Raw genomic sequence first — 19,560 nt, forward strand, 5'->3', positions numbered from 1 at the left:
GTAAACTCTGGAGACCTCAGCCTAGACAGCAGGAAGATCCTAATGAGCTGGGTCTGGCTGGCAACCAGCTCGGGGAGCACATATGGTCAGACCGCAGGTCATAATGAGCCCGGGCCTTTGGCCCCAGCCTCCAGTGAGCTAGCTTTGCCAGCTGCATCTTCTAAGGGATTCAAGTTGCCAAACCAGCAACATTTGCAAAGGCAGGCCTCACCATCCATGGGCCCAGACAGGCAACCCATCCCCACGCAAGGCTCCTCCTTCATCTAAACCATCAAAACACAGGGGTCCGTATGGCTCAATATCTCGTGGGACTAGAACCAGAGAACATGGAAATATTCAAAGGTTCACTTAGTCCAATCCCATCATAAAATGAAGCCCAGACAAGCCGTATGCATTTTACAAGCCCCATACATTCCGATGTCAATCATAAAAAGAAAAGGTGCAAAAAATGACAAAAGTTTGAAAAAGAACAATGAGGAGGGATTTTTTTTTCAACAAGATGTTAACATGTATTATGAGAGTAATGGTTTCTGGTGCTGTTGGCTGCCTTCAAAGTCAGCTGCTTCCTCTGTTTTCAGGTGATTAGGATCGTCACCCTTCCGTGATAGAGACCAGACATGCAGATGCTAGTGCTCCTCCCCATTGCAGCTGGAAAGAAACAAAGAAAAGAAAGAAGAAAGAAAGAGAAAGAAAGAGAAAGAAAGAAAAAGAAAGAAGGAAGGAAGGAAAGAAGGAAGAAGGAAGAAGGAAGGAAGGAATGAAGAAGAAGAGAAGAGAAGAGAAGAGAAAATAAAGAAAGAAAGAGAAAGAGTGAAAACAATAACACAAGTTTTAACACATGCAGGATAACTTCATTTGTGTTAGAAATGGTCAATACATACCCATGTGAAAATCAATGTATATAAATGCAAAGGCAAAGAACTGGGTGCCGTAAGTCCGTTTACATCATTTACATCTAACAAGGGTAATGGGGAGGAGAAGAAGGGACTTCAGTATCTCATTTCTTGTTCTTATATCTTTATAGGCTTCTTTCCACGTGACTGTGTTTCCAAGAAATAAGATAGCTGAGTCAATAAACGTATTGTTTTTAAACATACAACCTACATAGAAGGCTATAGATTTTATGGCAATTTCCCATAAATACCCAAACCCGTTTTTCATTTTCACTTATCTGTTCTCAACACTTTGCTGTGTATTCTTTTAGATTTTATATTTCTGTGTGCCTGTCTCTGTGTCTGCCTGTTATTTTCTCCGTCTCTTTCTCCGATAGCTTCACAGTTTTCCTCTATATGGGTGGACTGCAGTTATATGTTTTATTTAACCAATATCCTATTGAAAGGTTTTCTTTTTTGAAACAGGGCCTCACTCTGTTACCCAGGCTGAGTGTAGTGCTTACTGCAACCTCTGCTTCCTGGGTTCAAGTGATTCACCTGCCTCAGCCTTCCAAGTAGCTGGGATTATGGGTGCACACCACCATGCCTGGCTAATTTTCATATTTTTAGTAGTGATGGGGTTTCACCATGTTGGCCAGGCTGGTCTCGAACTCCTGACCCAAGTTGATCTACCTGCCTCAGTCTCACAAAGTGCTGGGATTCCAAGTGTGGGCATCTGTGCCTGGCCCCTGTTGAAAGATTTATAAGTTGTTTCTTGTATTTCTACTGTTTCCTAAGGCACTGCAGCAAGAGTCTGTCTGTACCAGAACAATGATTTTTGGGGAGAGATTCATAAAAATGGGTGAAAAGTGTCAGAAGATAGGTTCCTTTCACATGGACTAATAAATTATCCTCCAACCACGAAATGCTAATTAACAGTACAGAGTGCTGAGTTGGCCTATTTCCCCACAACCTGTGATGATTAAATTTAATTCGTGTTTTCGAATTTCAGCTGCTCTGATAGGCCTGAAGAAAAAAACGGTACTTCAATGTTGTTTCTCAAACCACATTCACTTAATTTTAAGTGATGTCAAACATATTTTCTTACATTTATGGGTTGCTGATAATTCTTTTTTTGAAGTTTTAATTCATATTCAGTGTTTATCTTGGAATATAGAAGCTGTTGGAAAGTTTACCTCTCATGAATTCATTTTTAAAAATTACTAGAAATAGAAATTTGACCAAATGAGACTTGGCTTGGGATAAAACATCAATTTAAGGAAAATAAATGTACAAGAAACACAGCAATGAATAATGAAACCAGAGGCAGGACTTCCAAATGGCGGCATGGGGGTTTCTATAAATATGATTCCCCAGTCCAGGTGCAGTGGCTCATGCCTGTAATCCCAGCACTTTGGGAGGCTGAGGCAGGTAGATCATTTGAGGTCAGGAGTCTGAGACCAGACTGTCCAACATGACGAAACCCCTATCTTTACAAAATATACAAAAAATTATCTGGGCATGGTGACAAATGCCTGTAATCCCAGCCACTTGGGAGGCTGAGGCAGGAGAGTCACTTGAACCCGGGAGGTAGAGGTTGCAGTGAGCCAAGACTGTGCCACTGCACTCCAGTCTGGGGGCACAGAGAGACTCAGTCTCAAAAAAAAAAAAAAAAAGATCCTCCTTTAAAGCAACAAACATACTGGCAAAATTATCAATTATCAAAGTCAACTTTTTGAAAATTCCACAAATATGCCAAAGCTTATGACATTCTGAAGGGTGTTTACTAAAAACAAAGTGACTGGAGCTTGGTTAGAACCACAAGAGCTATGGCATTTTAACTTGCTGCCTCTCACCTCATCTTTCCCACCACATGCTGTGGTAGCCTTGAAAACCAGCAGCCTTGCAGCCACCAAAAGGGGAAGGCTGGTTCTGAAACTTCCAAAGAAGCCCAAACCCTACAGCATTGTCACTGTGATCTGCAGTTCCCCAAGAAAGCCATGTTCATGTCATGGCTATTGGATCTGACCCAGAGAGCTCAGTGGTACCCCCAGGGCATTGCTGAAGAGTCAGCAGCAGGTGTGTACCTTTGCAATTGCCTAATGCTGCAATGTCATTATTTCTGGAGCAAATAAGAACGCAGCTAAAAATTTAAAAGAAAGATATGGGGTATAAGATATCCAGAGGCTGTGAAAAGCTTCTATGTATTCCTGGGGATCCAGAAGTCTGCTTACAAGCCTGTGTCTGCACACATGCCCAGGAGAGACTGGAGGAGCCCAGTCACTCACCTCTGGCTGACTTTGAGGCCCTGTACAAGCAGAAAGTAAAGGCTAAGTCAGATTTGAAGGCATGACCCCTAAAACACACAGATATCCTTGGGACAGGGTGGAAGCTTTACTTGCTGATGGCATTTAAGAAAATCTAGATGAATGTTGACTGACAAATAAGTCAAGGCGAGTCAAGGGTGATGCTCAGAAAGCCAGGCTTAAAAATGAAAACCAGAATTGTAAAAATACCCGGAGGCTTCAGGGGCCATAAACTGTAGAGAAATAGACTCTACAGAATAATCTAAGGAAGGTCATTAAACAAACAGCTACAAAACCACCTACAATAAACCAAAGGTGGGCCTGTTCCAGAGTTGTCACATTATATTATCTAAAATGTCAATGTATTAATGAAAAATAATGAGACACAAAGAAGCAGGATAGTATGTCTCGCATAGAAAAATAAAGCAGTCAGTTAAAACTGTTTTTAATGGGATCTTGTTAGTGTTTTGTCTAAAACTTATTAGACAAACACATGAATTCAGCCACTGCAAACGTGTTCAAAGAACTGAGGAAAATCATGTTTAAAGAATCCAAGGGAAGCATGGCAATTATGCCTTATCAAATAGAAAATACCAATACAGAGATAGAAATTACACATCATATTATTATTATATATATAATATATAAAGATATATATGTCTATGTATATCCCCAAACATAAATTTTGGGGACAAAAAGTACAATAACTGAAACAAAAGAATTTACTAGAAGTGCTCAACTATAGAAAAAGGAATCAGCAGACTTGAAGATAGGTCAATAGAGATTATTCAGATTAAGAAACAGAAAGACAAGAGAATAATTAAAAGTAATCAGAGCTTCAGAGACTTGTGAGACACCATCAGGTGTACCAACCCACACATACTAGGAGTCCCAGAAGGAGAGGAGTAAGTAAGGCATAAAAAGGATTTGAAGAAATAATTGTGGAAAACATCCCCAACTTGATGAAAAACATTAATCTATAAATAGAAGAAGCTTAATGAATTTCACTTACAATAAATCTGAAGGGAGCCATTCCTAAACGTATTGTAGTCAAACTTTCAAAAGCCCAAGACAGTAAGAGAAATCAGCAAGGGAAAAATGACTCCTTACATACCTAATAATCAGATTCATGCCTAACATCATCAGAAATAATGAAGCCAGAAAGCAGCGGACTAACATAGTCAAACTGCTAAAAGAAAAATTACATAACACTGGAATAATATAAGAAACACTGGGATAACATTAAAAATGGCATCTGACTTTTCCTTGTATACAATGGAGGTTAGAAAACAATGGAACAACATTTTTAAGGTATTGAAAAGAAAACACTGTCAATATAGAATGCTATGTCCAGCAAAAATATTCTTCAGAATGCATGCTAATTGAAGACATTATCAGACACAGAGAAGCTGAGATCATTTGGAACCCTCAGACCTGCACTAAGAGAAATTCTAAAGGAAGATGTCCCAGCAAAAAGAAAATGATATTAATTGGAGCCCTGAATCTTCAATGAAGTATTAGAGGACATGAAAAGTAAGAGTGAACATATGAGAAAAGATAAAAGAATTTTTTTAGAAAGCGTAAGACAAAAAAAAAAAAAAAAAAAAAAAAGCCAAAAGTTCAGGAGGGGAGTATATGAAATTACAGAAATGTAACATTTCCCAATAGTTCATCTTACAGTATAATATTAATTGAAGATGGACTGTAATATATTAAAGGTGCATATTTTAACTTCAAGAATAACCCCTGAAACTAACTGTATTAATTTCCTATTGTTGCTGTAACAAATTCCATTATCTTACAAATCTAGAGGTCATAAAGTTCAACATGGGTCTTATGGAGCTAAAATCAAAGTGTGAAAAGAGCTGCACTTCATCTGAAGTCGATTCAGAAGAATCTGCATTTTCCAGCATCGAGAGGCTGCCCACATACCCTGGCTCCCGGCTGCACCACAGTGACTTGGGTTTCCACCATTACATCTCCTTCTGTGACTCTTGCCTTCCTCTGCCATGTTTTAAGGACCCTGTGATCACACTGAACCCACCAAAATAATGCTGGGTAATCTTCCTAACTGAAGATCCTTGTCTTAATCACATCTGCAAAGTCTTTTTGCCATGCAGGGTAACATTAGCAGATTCTGGAGATTAAAATGTGAACATCGTTAGGGGTTTATTATTCTGTCTACCACACTAACACAAGAAATGTAGCTAAAATATCAATATGGAAAATGAAGCAGAACATTTTAAAAATACGTAACTTGTCCAACAGAGAACAGTAAAAAAAGAAACAGTGAACAAAGGAAATAGACATTAAATGGAAAACTTAAACATGTCGTTTATTGTATTAAGTGTAAATTGAGTAAATACTCTAAATGGAAGAGTTAACTTTATTTTCAAAAAGCATTTTATAATTCTAAAATATGTAACTTTGCTTTAAAGAGACATGTTGTTTTGAAACAATGAAGTTGAGTGCTGTGGACTCAACTTCACAGTGCTGAATTCAAAGAGGCCTGTCTCATTTCCTTACTGGTTTCCTGAGCTCTAATAGATATGAACAAGCACCTTTCTCCTCAAATATCCATTGCAAAGGCTGAAGAGTATTAAATTAGCATTTTCCCTTTCCCAGGAAGAATGGGGGATGCAGGCCAAGCAAAGTAGAAGAGTTTTCCAAAATTGCTTGACTGTGAAGTTCTCAGCCCAACACAGGTTGAGCAGTCAAAATAATTTTCATCCTATAATTGGCCAGTAAATTCAACAACTTATTATTTTTAAAATAGAGACAGTGCCTCACTCCATGGCCTAGGCTGCAGTGGCGCAATCATTGCCGACTGCCACTTTGAACTCCTGGGCTCAAGCAGTCCCCTTGCATCAGCCTCCTGAGTAGCTGGGACTACTGGTGTCTAACACCAGACCCAGTGAAAATTCAGTGCGTTGGTGGTATAGCGGTGAGCATAGCTGCCTTCTAGTGAAAATTTAAAAACTTTGATAAGAAGTCCAGATATTTTCAAAATTCACCTAATCAAAACTCAAACAAGCACAACAGAAAAAACTAAAAAGCCACATATCTATTGAATAAATGAAATTTGTAAACAAAACCTTCTGGCCAAGAAAATGCCAGGACCAGGTAGTTTCATTGAAACTGCTAACAAAAATTTAATGAGAAATAACACCAATCTTACAGAAACTCTTTAGGAAAATAAACGAGGTGCTGTTTTCCAACTTGTGGTCAAAGTTAGTAAAAACCCTGCTATAAAAATACAAAGAAGACACAACAGGGGAAGGAGACTTCAGACCAAGCCTTTGTCAACATAGACATAGACACTAGAGTCTCTAAAAATATCAGCGGACAAATCCAGCAATACAAAACAGAGCATCTGATCGTGACCAAGTAGGTTTTCTTCCATGAATTCACAACTGAATACCTGCAAAAGTAGTCATTGTGATGACCATATCAACAGAATAAAAGGGAAACACCATATGATCATCTCAATAAATTCAGAAGAAAAAATACCTTTGACAAAAATTCAACATCCATTCAAAGTAATATTTCAGAAAGTAGGGACAGAAAAATTGAAGGAAACTTCAAACAAAGAACTGAAGGAAACTTCAAGCCAGAAAAAGAGCATCGATAAAGCTTAAAGCTGACATCATGCATGATGTTGAGAAACTGAATGTTTTTCCTCTACGATCAGGAATAAGGCAATGATATCTGCTTTTATGCTCTTATTTAACATTGTGCTGAAGGTTTCAGCAAATGCATAAGGCAAGGGAAAAACACATAGAGACTGGACCAAAAAAAAGAATTTAAATGTTACAATTTTCTACATATAAAATACTCAAGAATCTATAATTCAACTATTAAATCTAGTAAGTAAATTTGGTAAGGCCACAAGACATAATTGATTATACAAAAATGAACTGTTTTTCTGTAAAATAGCAATAAATAGAAAAAATAAAATATTTTAAATGTATTTCTATTATTATCAATAAAATAATGAGGAATAAATCTAATAAAAGGTGTGGAAGATGCCTGCACTGAGAACTGCAAAACTTTGGTAGGAGAAATTAAAGAAGTCCTAAATAGAGAAATGCGTGATGCCCATATTATTTGAATGTGAATTCCCCATAGTAATCCCAGATGGAACCATCAAAATATAAAAATTAATAGAGTAATTGAATTATTAATAAGTAGACAACTGTCATTGTATGAACAATAAGAGGAAGGACACATACTTTAAGATTTATGTAGAATTTTGCAAAAGTTGAGAAAGAGAAATTGAAATTAAACTATTTTAAAGTTCCAACATTATCTTAGCGGTTATAATCATTCTCAATAGATTGTAATAAGAGAATAATGCATGTTGTCTTTTGTAGGATAGCCAGAAAATAATAAAGAATACATAAAAACTTAATAAAAGAAAAACTGAAATACCATAAAAAAAGTTAATTCAATTGAAAGTAGATAAAAGTAAAAGTAGGAGTATAAAAGAGGGGCAAATTAAAAAAAAAAATAGACAAAAGATGTCAACAAAATTATGTTAGCATTTACATTAAATTATTTAAATATTCTGTTTAAAAGGCTGAGATTATCAGCTTGGCTAAGATACACCTTAAATATAAGAACACAAAAAAGATGGAAGCAGAAGTAAAAGTTAATACTTCGTGTCATAAAGTCAACCAAAAGAAATCTTGTATAGCTATACCAATATCAGATGATTCTACCTTAAAGTGAGGAGCCATTCAATAAATAAACAGAAATGCTACCATGACAGAGGCAGGTTTGTATGCTGTGCCATGCAGGAAGCTTGTCTTACAACCCTTTATGAGCTCAGAATTTCTTGGCAGTAATGGAAACTCACCTGATGTGGTATCCAACTGAACCTCTGAACATCATCCCTGTGGTTGATGGGAATAGGCAAGGGGAAATGATGCAAGCATGAAGTTTATGCTTTCTTCCATGTCATGAGTAGTGAACTCCGTTGTCTGTAATACAGGAGACTCATGCCTTCTGTCAACATCCATGAAAGTGTGGCAGGCTTAATTGGTGGCCCATAATTAGGTAAATTCTCAAATTCTTCACAATTCCTGACATACATGGATGGCCAATAAACCCATGAAACCATGCTCAACATTGTTAGTTATTAGAGAAATGGAAATTAAAACCACAATAAAATACGTGGCACATTCACTTGAAGAGCTAAGAATGGCATGCCTAAATCTAGGTTAGGATGCAAAGCAACTAAAACCCCCATATGTTGTTGGTGAGAATGCAAAATGGTACAGCCCATGAAAAATGTTTGTAAGTTTCTTATATAGCTCAAAATGCAATGCCTAGGCAACCCAGAAATTGCATGCATTATTTATTTATCCAACAGAAATAAATCTCTGTACACACAGATCCATACACAGATATTCATAACAGCTTTATTCATAATAGCCAAAATATAGAAACAACTCAAATACCAATCAAGAGGCAAGTAGATTAAAATGTATGGTTTATCCATATGCTGTGGATACTATTCAACAATAAAAAAGGAAGAAATTGTGCACCCAACAATATGGATGAATCTCAAAAACATGTTGAGCAAACGAAGCCACACTGTATGATTCCACTTACATACAGTTCTAGAAAAGGCACACATAATCTATAGTGGCCAAAAGCAGATCAACAATTCCCTGAGATGGTGGGTAGAGGTAATTTGCTGCAAATGGACATAAATGAACTTTTTGGGAATGACTGAATGTTCTATCTTGATTGTTGTAGTATTACACAATTATATACATTCAACAAAATTCATAAAACTTTACACTTAAAATGGAGTATTTTAATACACTATAGCTCATAATGTTGTATCAAAGGAGCATCAATAAGAAAAATCTGCAGCAATTCAATACTTACTAAAATATTGTTATTCCACCACACACACACACACACACACACACACACCACATGCAAAAACATTCAAGTTAATGTATTCTTATTTCCATTGTTTCAAGATAATTTGTTGAAGAGGCTGTCCTTCCCCATCAAACTACCTTAGTGCTTTTATCAAAAATCAGTTTACCATTTATATGTGGTTAATTTCTGAATCATGGTATATTCCATTCCACTGGGCTACCTATCTGTCATCACGCCAATCTTACACTAAATTCACTGTAACTTTATAGTAGGTCTTGAAATCAAGCAGCAGATTTCCTCCAATGCTGTTTTTATATTTTTTTAATGGTTTGAACTCTTCAAGGTCCTTTCCTTTCTATACAGATCTAGAGTCAGATTTTCAATTTGTAAAGCCTGCTAGTACTTTTATTGTGAGTGCATTAATCTATAGATCCATTTGGGAAGAATTAATATCTTAACAATATTGAATTTTTTAATCCATGAACATGGTACATCTATTTTATTTTAGGTCTTTGTCATTTTCTTTCAGCAATTTGTTTTAGGTTTTGGTGTTTCTCTTATCAATATTTTGCAGTACTCAGGCTGAGAATTGACAAAGCAGTAGAGTCATCTGACCCAACAACTGGTGGGAGACCCAACGTCATATGCACATGTGTGGGTAAAATGGCTGCAAAGGGAGACTAATTTTTCTGGGACCGCTTGACACAGAAATCCAGTGCACTGTGGCTTCAAACCTGTTGGTAAAGTCCAAGTGGGGATTTACAGTTAGAGTAAATTGGACATACTAAATGAGAATCCATAGAATTGCCAGAGCTCATAGAGGTTATTAATTTGAAACAATGTAAAACACTAGGTAGACAAAAAAAGATTACCACTTTAATTGACAATGGAAGCTAGAATGGTTATAAAGACATTGTTCAATAGCTTTGTGTGGCCTGTGAAAAGGTAGATGGATCATGGACACTATCAGCAGATAATTCAAACCTTAAATAAAGCGCTGCAACTAATAGCTTCAGCAGTTATTAATATGGTTTTAATAATTCAAAAAAACACAGAAAGCAAAGGGAGATTATACTCAGTGACTGTTCTTGCAGGTGCTTTGTTCTCAATCTCAGAAAAGAGCCAACTGCATTATCTTTCATGTAGAAAGAATCTCAATTTGCATTTACTGTACTGCTACAGGGTTTGAATTGACTAGATTGCAGTTATAATTTAGTTAGAAGCGATTTCAAATTGATACAGGTCTTGAGTGTAATAAAACATAAAAAATGGATATCACAATAATATCAGAAACTGAAAAGCAAGCTGGAACTGACCTGAAGAGGAAGCTGATGCACGTGACCAACAGAGGCAGGTTGATAAATCCAGCAACAATAGAAGGGCCTGTCCAGAGGGTGAAATGTTTAGGAATAACATGGGCAGAAACCACCCTTGACACTCCATGGGCAACTACAAATTAATTGGTGTCATAGCCTACACCAGGAACTAAGGAAGAAACACTGAATGATTGAGGCATTTGGATTTTCAAGGCTGTGTATTCCACAGCTGGGAATATTGGTAGTTCCGATCCATGAGACTACAGGAAGGAGGCCATTTGAACAGTGACCCGAACAAAAAGCAGTAGCTCTATCGATGTTGTTGAGCCCTAATGAGACACACTCAGATATAATTCCGGAATCGTCTGCAACTCACACTGCATGCAGACTGGAGCTCCTGGCTAAAGCCTTTGAGTGCCACCCAGTGGCAGACGTTGAGATTTTGAACCAGAATATTTCCAGAATCACCAATATGACATAGACTCTTTGAGAGATAATAACTAGCTTGCTATTGGGCATTCATTGACACTGCCTCTGTGATTGAATGACAGGAAACAGTCATGAAACCTGACATACCCATAATGTCTTGGATGATGTCAGAAAACACTCTCATAAGGAGAGCGATTCCCAGAAGAGTTCCAGAATAAAATGGAAATGGTTAACACGGGAGCACGCTACAAGGGGATGCCCGGAAAGTGTTCACTGTAGTCACAAAACAGCAGCCTCTTTTCCTCCATGGCTGATGTTAGGACCACCCAGGGGACGGCTAGATCCCACTGCCACATGGGAGGTGTCCTATGAGCAGCTCTGGATTGACCAAGGATAAGCTGCTTGGTTTAGGGACAGTGATTCCAAGGAGGATGGGTAGCATCCTGTTTGGGAGGCTGCCAAGCTATGACCAACTGATGAAAAAGCAGATTAAAGAAGGTAAGAATAAATCAGTTCAGTGGACGGAAGTAGATGCTATTTTCCTTGTGGTGCTGGAAGAATTGAACACCAGTAAGAGCCCCTGTGCTTGAGTGTTGACTGACTTATGGGCAGTGGCCAACAACCTGGTTATGTGGCCAAGCAGGTGAGCAACGGAAACCAGACTATTAGAATGGGGCAAGGCCCAGTGGAAATCGCTATGGGAATTTCAGGGGGTGCATTAAAGGACATGTCAATGTCTGTCTGAAGAACCCTGTTCCAGCTTCACAAAGTGATTGGAACCAGCAAATGGAAATCCTGGTGCAGGCACTCATTTCGGGTGGCCGCCAGGGCCCAAGGACTGAGTGGACGTGGGGGCTGCAGCTGGGCAAGGATGGAGTGCACCCGGCATGTCCCCCCTGTAGCCTCTCAGGCACAAGATGACGACTGCTCTGTCTTCAAATAAGAGGGACAGAGACTGCAGACGTCTATGAAGCGGATTCCCTGGGGAGAGCGCCCCACACATAGCTGGGCAGTAGACTACGTCACGCCACTGCTGGGCACTCCAGGAGGTCACAAATGGGTGCTGCAGGAAGAGACGCTTGCTCTGGACTGGGATTGCATAGCCACAGATCAACGCAAATGCTCAAGATACTATCAAAGGACTGGAACAGAAGATGCTGCCCCAGTTTGTCCATGGAGTTACAGTTCCTCAAGCCAGAGAACACACGTCACAGCTCATAGTGTCCCATCATGAAAAAGAGGTGTCACATCAAAAGTCAGGGTTCTCTAGGACAGAACTGATGAAACTGATAGATACATATGAGTTTATTAAGTGTTAACTCGCACGATCACAAGGTCCCACAACAGGCCATCTGCAGGCTGAGGAGCAGGGGGAGGCAGTCCGGGTTCCAGAACTGAAGAACCCGGAGTTCCATGTCCGAGGGCAGGAAGCGTCCAGTACAGGAGGAAGACGCGGGCTGGGAGGCGGGGCCAGTCTCTGTTTTCACATTTTTCTGCCTGCTTATATCCTAGCCGCGCTGGCGGCTGATCGGATGGTGCCCACACAGATTAAGGGTGGGTCTGCCTTTCCCAGACTCAAATGTTGGTCTCCTTTGGCAACACCCTCACAGACACACCCAGGATCAGTACTTTGTATCCTTCCATCCAATCAAGTTGACACCCAGTATTTACCATCACAAATGGATAGATCGCTGCATGTCGTCGAAAGGAGCAGTTAAAGAATTTGTTTAACCTGGTAATAAAGGCATGGAGGGCCAGCTTCATGACCTCACGAGTGTGTGCCTACATCAACATGGGGGCTGCAAACGACTCCTCCTTTGTAGGACTCGTAGGCAAGGGGTGGGGGACACACTGGTACAACCGCGCTGCTCCTCCCCGCATCACGGCGTCTCTCCCGTTACCTGTGCGGTTCAGTGGTCCTGGGACCAGAGCTGCAGCTGCAGATGTTGGAGGCAGGGAAGATGCCAAGTGGGAAACCGTAGCTATACTTTAAACCTTTATGGTAGAATTTATATCGGTCGATGGGGTGGATTGTGCCTTTACCTGTCTGAAAATCTAGAGCCGACAGGGAAGGCAGCCATCCTGCTGTGTGGTTGAGACAGCCCACTGGTTGGGCGGCCAGCACCCCTGCCCCATGTGAATAGCCCGTGGCTGCGGGGAGGCACATACTGGACTGGTCTTGCTGCCAGAAATGTGGCCCCACATGGTGGCTGAAACTAACATCCCTTTCAAAGATGGACAAGTTTGTGTTAAAATCAATGACAAGGCCGGGTGTGGTGGCTAATGCTGATAATCCCAGCATTTGGGAGGCTGAGGTGGGTGGGATCACTCGAGGTCAGGAGTTCAAGACCAACCTGGCCAACACACTGAAACCCCATCTCTACTAAAAATACAAAACTCAGCCGAGCATGATGGTGTGTGCCTGCAATCCCACATACTCGGGAGGCTGAGGCAGGAGAATTGTTTGAACGCAGGAGGCAGAGGTTTCAGTAAGCCAAGCACTCCCACCTGGGTGACAGACTGCACCATTGCGCTCCAGCCTGGGTGACACAGCGAGACTCTGTCTCCAGAAAAAAAAAAAAAAAAAAAGACAAATGGGGAAAAGGAAAAATAATATCTTGAGGATACAGGAGTCTATAAATGGGGTTTTCAACAAGATGAGTCCAAACAGCTTCTAGAACGAAGCATAGGAAAAATCTTTATGAGTTTTCAGAAAGCAAATATTTCTTAAACAGAATATTACAAAGTGCTAACCTAAAGGAAAAAACTAACCAGTGAGACTATCAGGAGAAAGGGGATCTCTCCATTAACTGAGGAATAACATCAGTACGACGGGATCAACTTAGGTCACGTGTCTACCCGAAACCCTTGACTGCTTCCAGGTCAATTCCACGAGCTGATGTTCTTCACCCTGGGTTTCTGTGAATCTACTCATGGCAAATGGACGTGGGAACCACGACCAGCTTAAAGGCGAGATGGGCTGGTCCTGTGCCCCGGAGCTGGGAATGGGCTCTTGTTTGGAACTCTGTGGACTCCTCAGAAGAGCCTGGCAAGAGGATAGACAGGCAGGACAGAGTGAGAGAACAGACTGTAATGCCACAGTTCAGAAAGCAACCTGGGGACATGAATGACGAATTCCTAAACATCCATAAGAGAACGTCAGTGAGCCGGCCAGGGAAGCAAGAGCCTAGGAGAGCAATGACACCATTTTACAATCAGCTCCGTCTTAAAACTGGCCCAGTGGTCCTGGGATGTTTACAGCGAGGGAGGCCGCTTGGTAATGCCTGCAAAACCACACTCCTCCCACGACAGGAGGTCAGATGTGCCAATGCCTGTAACTATACAGGCTTTCTAGATAATTCTGGTTATGCTTTGATGGACTCACACACGAAAATGTCAAGGACAATTTTCTTTAAATCAATAGAATCATGCATTTTGTCACGCTGTTGGCTCACCCGCACACAGACACAGCTTAGCTGGTCTTTGCGTAGATGAGATCCTTTTATAATAAAAACTTAAAACAAAGCTGGGGTGCTCCCCATTTTTCTTTCTTTCCTTTTTTTATTTTGTGACAGAGTCTTGGTCTGTCGCCCAGGCTGGAGTGCAGTGGCGTGATCTTGGCTCACTGCAACCTCTACCTCCTGGGTTCAAGCAATTCTGGCTCAGCTCCTGAGTAACTGGGACTACAGGTGCACACCACCACACCGCCTAATTTTTGTATTTTTAGTAGAGACAGGGTTTCACTATGTTGGTCAGGCGGGTCTTGAACTCCTGACTTCAGGTGATCCACCACCTCAGGCTCCCAAAGTGCTGGGATTACAGGCGTGAGCCATCGTGCCTGGCCCCATTCTTGGTTTCCGAGGACACCCTGCTCTGTAACAGAGCAGCTTTCAATGAAGTCTCTTCTCACTGCACTCTGGGAATGTCCTTGAATTCCTTCCTTCTTAAGACCCAAGAACCCTCTCTTGGGATCTGGATCAAGACACTTTTATTTATTTCCAGTAACAGACCCAATGAAAAGCAGGTGAAAGGCTTGAGTAGGCACATCGGGGGAGGACCCAACCGGCCAGGAAGCATGTGAACAGGTGCCAGTGTGATTAGCACTGAGGCAAATGCACACTGGAAACAAGAAGATGTCCAAATGGACAATAAAGCTAAACACGTGAGCTCGCCCGGTGTGTGGATCGATGCTCTGATTGCTGAATGCGACCCGGCATACAGATGCACTCCAGTGTGCTTCTCCAGTGACCTGCTGAAGGGCGGTGAGACCATTGCCAGCTTTGGGAGATCGTGGATGGGGCTGCTATAAACATTCGTGTGCAGGTTTTTGGCTCGATAATTCTATGAGAAGCTGTGAGACCATTTTCCAGAGCAGCAGTAACATTCTGCATCCACCCCCGCAGCGTGCGAGGCCCCGGGCTTCCTGCCTCCCAGGTGTGGTGACATGTGCTCTGTCCTCCCAGGCAGCACGTAGGGCTGTCCCTGTGTTTAATTTCAGCCACTCTGATGGGTGTGCAGGGGTGTCTCATGATGGTTTTGATCATCAGCGAGAGTGTGGTGACAATCATCCAGCCTGGGGGGGTCGGAACCTGAACAAGGACAGGGCGGACAGCAGCCCGAGCACAGACAGCAGACCTGATCCTGGAGGCATCTAAGATGTGAGGCAGAAGGACTCGGTGCTTGCTCAGATGTGGAGGGAGGAGAGGGGAAGAGTCCACGCTGGAGCTCGGGGGGCATCCAGGAGGAGTGGACAGCCCCACCACTCCCTGTGAGGAAGGGCACAGTGGGCAGGGGCTCCACGGCCAGGGGAGGTCTCGGGTAATTGGCTGGACACAGAAGCCAGCTCTGCAGAGGGGTTGGGGGAGTCCTGGGGGTCATCAGAAGGGTTGGGAGAGTCCTGGGGGTCATCAGCTGGGGGTGACCATGGGAACCGTGGACATGGGTACATTGCTCTGACTGTGCACAGTGGGGACAGAAGTCTGGGGCCACAGCGCCAGACACTAAAGAGAAGAGCAGAAAAAGAGCCAAAATGTCAGCCCAGAAATAAGCAAAACGTCGCTGGCATCTGGGGACAGCCAGTCCCTGAGGAACTCGTCGACAGCAGCTGCATGGCAGTGGGAGGAGGGAGTGTGACTGCCAGTGAGCCTTCATGTACCGGAGGGGAGAGGAGCCCATCAGAGGCATTCGTGGGAATGTCCACCCCAAGAAGACAGAGGACACGGGGACACGGAGGTATCTGAGCAGAGACACATCATTGCCCGCCTGGCACTCTGCTGCACAGCTGCAATCAGGTAACCAGTGGGCAGACGGGGCAGGTGCTACCAGTGAGACGGGCCATGCTGGGAGCTGGGTGCACCTTGCCGTCCGCAGGGTGCATGGTGAGGGCAGGACCATGAACACTGTTGCCCCACATCTTCCAACTTTTCAAAAGAAGCCAGATGTCCATGCTTCTATGTGAAATGTTCTGATTTTCAAAAACAAAGGTCAAAGGGAAAGTTTTAGGGAATTGTCCTGAAACGTGCAGGATAAATGATGACCCAACATATAGGCGTGTCAGGAACAGGCTCAGAAGCCACTGGAATTCTCGCTCTGCCCCACCGTAAAATGTGTCTCCCTATTTATGCTTAAGAAGCAGTGGCTCACGCCTGTAATCCCAGAACTTTGGGAGGCTGAGGAGAGCAGATCACCTGAAGTCTGGAGTTCGAGACCAGCCTGACCAACATGGCAAAACCCCATCTCTACTAAAACAAATACAAAAATTAGCCGGATGCCTGTAATCCCAGTTACTCAGGAGGCTGAGGTGGGAGAATTGCTTGAACCCGCCAGGTGGACGTTGCAGTGAGCCAAGATTGTGCCATTGCACTCCAGCCTGGGTGACAGAGTGAGAGCCCGGTCTCAAAAAAAAAAAAAAAAAAAAAAAAAAAACAAAAAACATGTCACTAATAATCTTTAATTGTATTATTCTTTAACAATCAATGCTGAAAGGAAATCAATGAGCAGGCTATGCCTGTCGGGCCCCCAGGCTTCCAGCTGGGGCTCTTCCCTGTTGCATCCACAGAGCAGCAGCTTAGGAGAGGCTGGGGGACCCACAGGCATGGTGGGCTCGGTCCATCTGAAATGCATTTTCTGATGTAACATATGAAGAACAGGCTCTGTTGTTTTTTAGCATGGGTTCAGTGAACTATCTTGACCTCAAGCCTAACGCGATCCGGCCTTTCCTTGCCAATAGCATCACAGAAATCGTCAGCTCTGACTTGGGGCTTGCTCTCCTTTCTGTATGCCGTTCCTTTGACTTACGGTGGTATTCATTATCTTTAATATATATTTTATTAAATTATTATTTTCATTTTTATTGTCATTTTTCTATCCAAAATAGAAACTCCTCTTCACTAATCTGCTTCTCTTTTCTTCTTCCTGAATTATTTTAGCTACTCTCTTCTGTTTATACTTCCAGATCGTTTCAAGAATTATTTCATCCTGTTTTAAGAAAAGTAAAATTTGGCGAGATTCCAAATAGAATTAAGTTTCAAAATTGATTTGGAGATATTGACACCTTTACAATACACTTTTTAAAATCTAAGAATATTCTAATTAGTAATTGTTGGTATATAGGAAGACAACGTATTTAATATTCATTTTGAAACCCCTTAACTATAATAGCGTACTAGATTTTTCAGGTTAAAAGTCATGTCACCTGGAAATGATGACAATGTTGTCTTCTCCTTTACCCTGTTCTGCGGTAGACAGTGCAATGGCACATTGCTACACAGCCGTGTTAGAACAAAGAGCGCCGTCTTCATCCTGACCTTGCTGAAACGGGAGTGATCCTGGTATTCAGCTACGGGGATGCTGTAGGCTATTGGTTGAGACCAGTATTACTTATCGTATTAAGATAAGTCACTTCTTTGGGGACGACAAATGCATGGAAGTTCGGGGAGAGTTTTTAATCAAAGCCTTTTCAGCATCAGCTGGACTTGAAATGTGAGCCTTTCAGCAGATTTGCTGACCTTGAAGTCTCTGCATGGCTCAAATAATCATCCCAGGGCCGCATGAGCTCTTTCAACGTGCTGCTGGGTCCTAACAGCTGACATTTTATTTGAGTTTTTGTAACTATAGTTTAAAAAAAAAAAATCACTGATACATAGTTTTTCTTCCCTGCAATTTTCATCGGCTTTTGCATCAGGAATTTGCTATTTTGTGAAGTGAATCGGGAGTTTCCCATGCTCTGCAAGGGTTGAACTAAGATAGGAAAGAGCTACTCCAGGCACAGCTAAAAGCTGGGTACAGGCCAAGTACCTGGGCCTGCCGGTTTTCTCCGAAGCAATTTTAACATGATGATGCTGTTGTGTTCTGCTTTCACTTCACTCAGTTTTCCCAGAAAATAGACCTTTTTTTCTGACTTTAACATTCACTCTTATATGATTGCTTTTAATGATCTAAGCCAGGCGTCCCCAAAACTACGGCCCGCGGGCCACATGCGGCCCCCTGAGGCCATTTATCCGGCCCCCCGCCGCACTTCAGGAAGGGGCACCTCTTTCACTGGTGGTCAGTGAGAGGAGCACAGTATGTGGCGGCCCTCCAACGGTCTGAGGGACAGTGAACTGGCCCCCTGTGTAAAAAGTTTGGGGACGCCTGGTCTAAGCTTTCAGTCTTTCTTGTCACCTGTAAACTGAAGCTGTAAGAGGACCACTGAACAGAACACGGTATCAGATGCTTAGTAAATATCGCCCACACTGAACAGAACACGGCACTATGTGCTTAGTACACATCGCCCGCTCCTACCCTGCCGTTTGGCGGATCTCTGTCTGCAGTTGACTCTTTTTTCAGTCTCCAAAATTGCATTGCATGTTCCTATTTTCCTGTTAATCAAAATCGCTAGAGTTTCATCTGTTTTACCGTCCTCCATGCTAAGTCTACTTCAGAACAAGTTTTTGCTGCTATTGATCAATTCTATTATTTTTTTCTAATTCATAAAAAATGATTTTTGTGCCATTGTTTTTACGGAAATGTGTTATTTGTGATTCTACTTTGGAGATAGAAGGAACATTTTTTGATGCTATTGCAGATGATTTCTCCATATTTTCTAAGCAAAGGTGTATATTTTCTCAGGCTCATGAGTTTACTATCCCTGAAATCAACATTTCAAAAATTATACTATTCTAATACTCAGCATTCTTAACTTGTTTTTACCTTTGAGACCTGTCAAGTAGTGAGAGGCATGTATTACAGTCTGCTGCTGCTACATGGTTTCTATCTATTTCTTCTTCTTGTTTCTTTTTGAGACAGAGTCTTGCTTTGTCACCCAGGCTGGAGTGCAGTGGTGCCACCTCTGCCCACTGCAACCTCCCCGTCCCAGGCTCAAGTGATTCTCATGCCTTAGCCTCTGGAGTGCCTGCCATGATGCCTGGCTAAGCTTTGCATTTTTAGTAGAGATGGAGTTTCACCATGTTGGCCAGGCTGGTCTCGAACTCCTGACCTCAGGTAATATGCCTGCCTCAGCCTCCCAAAGTGCTGGGATTACAGGTGTGAGCTGCCACACCTGGCCCCTGTCTATTTCTTCTGATACTAAAGGCAGGTTTTTGCTGACTGTGTTGAGGATATATTATTCCCCAAAAGGTTTATACATAAAACGGGGGGTCTGAAATTTTACTTGATCAGATGTGAATTCTGCAACGATGCTTTGTTTTTGTTTGACTCTACATCTGAACCTACGGTTGTCATTTCAACCCGAGTTAAGTT

Source organism: Saimiri boliviensis, chromosome 5 (genome assembly GCF_048565385.1).
Source record: "Saimiri boliviensis isolate mSaiBol1 chromosome 5, mSaiBol1.pri, whole genome shotgun sequence".
In the NCBI taxonomy this organism is placed as follows: domain Eukaryota; kingdom Metazoa; phylum Chordata; class Mammalia; order Primates; family Cebidae; genus Saimiri; species Saimiri boliviensis.